This window comes from Vicia villosa, linkage group LG2, assembly GCF_029867415.1.
Source record: "Vicia villosa cultivar HV-30 ecotype Madison, WI linkage group LG2, Vvil1.0, whole genome shotgun sequence".
Taxonomy (NCBI): Eukaryota; Viridiplantae; Streptophyta; class Magnoliopsida; order Fabales; family Fabaceae; genus Vicia; species Vicia villosa.
The window spans coordinates 169,605,666-169,611,665 of NC_081181.1; positions in this window are offsets into that span (position 1 = coordinate 169,605,666).

A 6,000-nucleotide genomic window follows, 5' to 3' on the forward strand; every position below is an offset into this window, starting at 1 on the left:
TCTATATCTGGTATATCACAACAAAGTGAGGTTCTACCTCTATTTAATTGTTTAGCTCTTGTACTTTTTATCATTGTCGTCTTAATTTATTATATAAGATTTGAATAATTCCTCCTAAGCTATCTCCTAATTCAATTCGTTGGGATTTCCATATATCTCTTATTTTTGCACTAAGTGGATATGGTAACTTGGATATGAAGACTCCTCTATATATTTCTCTAGTTTCATTATCTAATTCATAATAGTATTTTTCATACTCGCAAATGAAACTATCTATTTCACACATATTACATATCTGCATATTAATTAGATGAATTTCTGCCTTTTCTCACAAAAGTTTATTTACTTCTGTTTTATGTTCAAGAGTATTGTAGCCTATGAATTCTTTATATATTAATTCCATTATTAGTTTAGCAAATTGTTGATTATTTTCTACCATTCCTATATATTGATTCCATGTTTCATCATTAATACTTGTTAAGAATTTCAGCACATTTCCTATTGTTCTATAAGCTATTAAATTTTTGACATCCATTAGGTTTATCTTAGAAAAATTTTCATCGGTTGCTATAAGCATAATCATATCATTAGACCACCTTTGTAGTATATCCTCTGGATTTCTTACACAGTCTAAGTTTAATAATTTTTTAGATTTAGTTTCTTCATACTAAGGTTTAAATTCTCCTTTTTCCAAAATATTTCGTCTATATCTGATTCAGATCCTAATTTAGATCCTATTTCTGAAGAATTATAATTTAATATTACTTCTTCATTCTCTTCCTTAGTTTCTATTTTTTCTACTTGTTTATTTTTTTCTTCTATTATTTGTAGTTGTTCCATCAATTGTCTAATTTCTTCAATATCATTAGATCTTCTTAATGCTTCTATGTATTCAGTTTTTATCCTCTCCATGAAGATGATGGTTTATTAACATAAATGTAGTTATAGGTTCTTGTTTAACTACTTTTATTTGGTTTACTTCTTTTGTTATAACTAATATTTCTTCTAAATCTTTTATTGTTATACTTCTATTACTTTCCTCATGTTTTAACAAGGTTTCTAATTGATAAAGAATTTTCCTAATTTTTTGAATATTTATATCTTCATCAATTTCTTTATCTCTATTAATTTCATCAAGGGTTTCATGTATATTATTTATTTCATTAAGACCATTTTTTATTTTATTAAAGGTATAATCTGCAATTCTATTGGTATTTTCTATTAATAATATAATATTTTTATTTATTTCATTCATTGTGTTATTTAAATCTTTATACATCACATCAATTTCTTCAGATAATGACATTATTTTAAATTTCCGTGGCTATTTCAACTTTTTCTAGTAGTGCAAAAGATCATCAAGGTAAGTCTTCACTATTTTTCCGTTAATCTTTAAATTCATTTCTAGTTTTTTCATTAAAAAGGTCTACATTTCCATGAGGATAACTTTTAACAAATTTGAAAGTTTGCCCATTTTGACTTTAATTTATCTGAAAACAATCTAAGTCTTTAGTTTATATAAAGAAATTTTTAGCCTTCCACTAAATCTCTTCTCAGACACTTTCTATATTGCCACTTTTTGGTTTTGGCTTTATAAATTTTAGCATTCTCATAAAAAAAATAGCCTATGCTCTTCCAACTCATTAAGTTGCAACATTCTTGTCTACCCAACAGCATATAAATTAAAATTCAGTTTCTTAATGGTCCAAAAGGCCTTATGTTGCAACTCAATAGGTAGATGGGAAGCTTTTCCATTGCATAATCTATAAGCATACATCTCTAAAGGTGTTTTAAAAGCAATTTTATAGGCCCACAGAGCATCATAAAGATGCTTGGACCAGTCCTTCCTAGAAAGATTAACTACTAGATCCTCTTAATTTCTCTATTGGATAATTCAGCTTGGCCACAACTTTGTAGGTGGTAGGATGTCAAGATTTAGCTTGCCTCTGGGTCATCTACACACCTTCTTAGAAATTGATTAGCACTCTTCCGGTATAGCACTAGTTGATCCCAGAAATGATTCTTTGAATTATGGAAGAATATCTTTATTTCCTAGAAGTTAAATTCTTGTGGAACAAGTTTGATGACCAATTAGTTCACAATAATTGGATATCATGGTGTTGCGTTAGAAGATATCAGGAAAAGTTGTTCATGAAGAAATTTATCTTTCATATATTCCATGTCTTGGTTCTAAACTTCATCAGAGAGATGTGATGGATCAATCGCTTACCCTTGTGGGATAATGGAAAATGTGTTAGTAAAGCTTTGAGACTTTGTATTCCTTGTCAATTTTCTAATTCTAGATATAGAAGAAAAGGGAAGATACCTATAATTATGGGGAGGCAATTCTTACTGGCTACTGTGGCCAATATCGATTTGGATTAAAGTGTAATGTGATTATAATTTATAGATAAAAAACTTATTATCAAAGTTTATGAAGGCATGCAGTAACACGGTGAGAGTTCTAAAGTCTACAACATGGATGTGCTTTAAAAATAAAGGTACCAAAAAATGTGGAACCTTTTTTAGCAGCTGACATGCAAACATTAATTAAAAGTAATAATATATTTGAATTCCTCTTGAAAAAATAAACAAGTTTGGTTTTTACACTTTTTAATTTGGTTGAGAAATGGAGTTTTTGCCATTTGGCATGGTGGAAAATTTATAACAACATTCACAAAGAAGATGATGAGGAACAGAGCGCGGTTTTTTTTTAAATTGGTCTTTGATCTTTGTTTCGTATAATATTGAATGACTGAATGTTTTAAACAAGTAGGCGTGTTTGTCCTAGTGCGTGAGAGCTCAAACATAATTTTGTTGGGTTGGAGGGTGTGGGTTCAACATCCATGTCCTTCATTTTGTCATTTTATTTCTTTTTTCCCTAGTTTCTTCATATGTTATTAACTCCACTTTATTTATTTATTTATCTTGTGATTTCTAGCATTATTTGTATCTTTTTCCTCTTAAAAACCATAAAAATACAAAAATCTATTATCTAATTTATTTATTTGATATTTATTTATTTTAAATATATTTAAATTTAATCCAAAAACTCATAAAAATGTTAGTTTTTTTAACCTAATATTTTCTTAAATATTGTTGGTCATTTATTTATGAACATCTTGATGATATGTTTATATTAACATGATGATGTTTTGACCCTTGTATCTATACCATTATTACTAGAATTTTATCTCTCTTTTTTTAATTGTTAAAATATAAATAAAATTGTGAATATATGTTTGATTTCACCAAAACCTTGATACCTTTGTGAATGGGGGACTTGATGCATCTTTTTCCATGTTGAGATGATTGTTATGATGTCTTGATGCTTACTCATGCTTGTTTGATTCCTCATTACTGCTTGTGTCATCAATCCAAAGGAATGGGGTAGTATTGACCAAAATTGTCAAGGTACTCACTTCTTTCTTATATTTACCCTTGCTTTGTAATTCTAAAACTTAACACCCAAAACATTTTGCCACTTTGGCTCTTTATTTTTCTTTTGAGAGGAACTACAAATGCTCTAACTTCCCTATTGCACAAAAGGGGTATGTAGGCACAAGATGTGATGTCTTCCCGGATATAATAAAACTCTTTTCTCACCATCCCATTTTATTTCACAAAACAAAAACAATAACAATAAAACAATAATATATATTTTCAAAGAGGTTCCTGTAGAGTACTACAAATGGGATGGGTGTTACTACCTTCCCCTTGCATAACCAACTCCCAAACCTTAGATCTTTGTTTATTTGATTAGTTTTGATTTAAAAACTTCTTTTTGGATTCATAATCAAAATTTGCATGGGGGACAAAACACCTTAGTGGTTGAGTTTCAAATTAAATTTTTTACTTTTATAGTATCTGGCTCTCCAAGACTCCAACATTAACATAACAGAATTACCATAGGCCTCATTTTGCTGATTACTTTCAAATTTGTGAAATTGTTTTTGCTGCTCTTGTTAAATCACTCCACTTGTATTGGATCTCACAAGAAAATTTTAAATAAAAAGAGAAAAATAAAACTAATATTCTCCGTTTATTTTAATTTTTAAAAATTTTGTATTACCTTTAGTTCTAACAAGATAATATACTCTTAAATTCAATAATAGTGTATTTTTTTTAAAAATAATAAAAAGATTAAAAAACAATATTCTTTTAACAAATTTCCATTTTTTTCATAAACAAATAAGAGACTATGTTTATTAATGCGTATTAAAAATAAAAACATTAAAAATGGACATTCTTTTACAAAAATTCCATTTTTTTTTCAAATATAAAGATACATTGTTTTGTTATATTTAAAAATTTATGTTTATTAATTTACTCATTTAGTAATAATATAAAAACTAATATTTAGTGATATATTCCATTTATTCAAATGAAGTACATACACTGTTTCATTATATTTAGAAAATTAATATTGATTAATATATTCATTTAGTAATAATGTAAAAACTAATATTTATTGATATATTTCATTTATTCAAATGGAAAACATACACTATTTCATCATATTTAGAAAATTTATATTTATTAATTTACCCATTTAGTAATAATATAAAAATTAATATTTATTGATATATTCCATTTATTCAAATGAAAAACATACACTGTTTCATTATATTTAGAAAATTTATATTTATTAATATACTCATTTAGTAATAATATAAAAAACAATATTTATTTATATATTTCATTTATTCAAATGGGAAAGATACAGTTTCATTATATTTAGAAAAAAATTATTGTTCCCGCCAATGATATATTATATAAAGAGGGAATATAAGAAGTCAAAGTCTCACTTATTAATCAATCTACGTTTTCAGATTTTTCACTATCCCTTTCATTTCAGTTTTTGTCTAGTGGAGTATTCAAAATAATGTATGCTGTTCCACTTCGATGGTGTCCACCCACCACTGACAAGAATTCCAGCTCCTCTTCGTCACAAATCAATGGTTCGGAGGCTGATTCTACCGAAATTGGAGATGCTGGAAACAAAAAATATTGTCACCAGGTTGATTTTTCTTGAATTATCTAATGTATTCTATCATTTTGAAATTGATATATATGTTATACTCATATTTTTGATTATGAAATATTTTTTAATGAGCTCTACCTTTTTATAATGATAGTATATAATGTATTAAAATGAGGGAGTAAAATTAAGAGCAAACAAAGATAGGTGTGACTTATCAGTATTAGAAAGAAACACAACTTGTCATTAAAAATGTTTCTGCTGAAGGAGCAACGAAATATAATTAATGGGGTTAAAGTGGGTGTTTAAGGAATTGTGAGTATAAATGAATATTATACTCCCTCCGTTCCTTTTTAAGTGTCGTTTTAGAAAAAAAAATTTGTTCCTATTTAAGTGTCGTTTTATAATTTAATGTTATAATTTATCATTTATACCCTTATTTTTTCAATAACTCCCCCTCAAATTTTTCAATTAGTTATTGGAAAAAGAGAGTATATGATTGAATTTATTTAGAATGAGAAAAATAAATAAGGGTATAATAGAAAAAGTAACTCTAATAATCAACTATCTTGGTGGAAGAGCTTTTTGCTAAAATGACACTTAAAAAGGAACGGAGGGAGTAGTTGGTTTGCATAGAGTGATGATGTTGGAATAATTAGTGGTTTGTGTTTTTTCATTTGTTGTATGAGATTTGGTGATTTTTTGGGTATCGATATGTGACTTATTGTGGGAATATTTGACTAGTTAGAATTTTTAATTTTGGAGTTTATTTTGATGCTAATGTGTTTGTTTTTTGTTTTACTAACAAATTGAAGTGTCGGCGAAAAACAAACAACATTGTTGCTACATGTAAAAAACTGAAAAATAGGAAGCCATGCGGCATTCGGTTATGCGACAGATGTCTCTTGAATAGGTTTGTTTCATTTATTTATTATTACGTATTATTTTAAGTACTATTATTTTTTATTAATAATAAAATAGTAGAATAATTTCTTATATGCTTTGTTTTTTATGTTTTT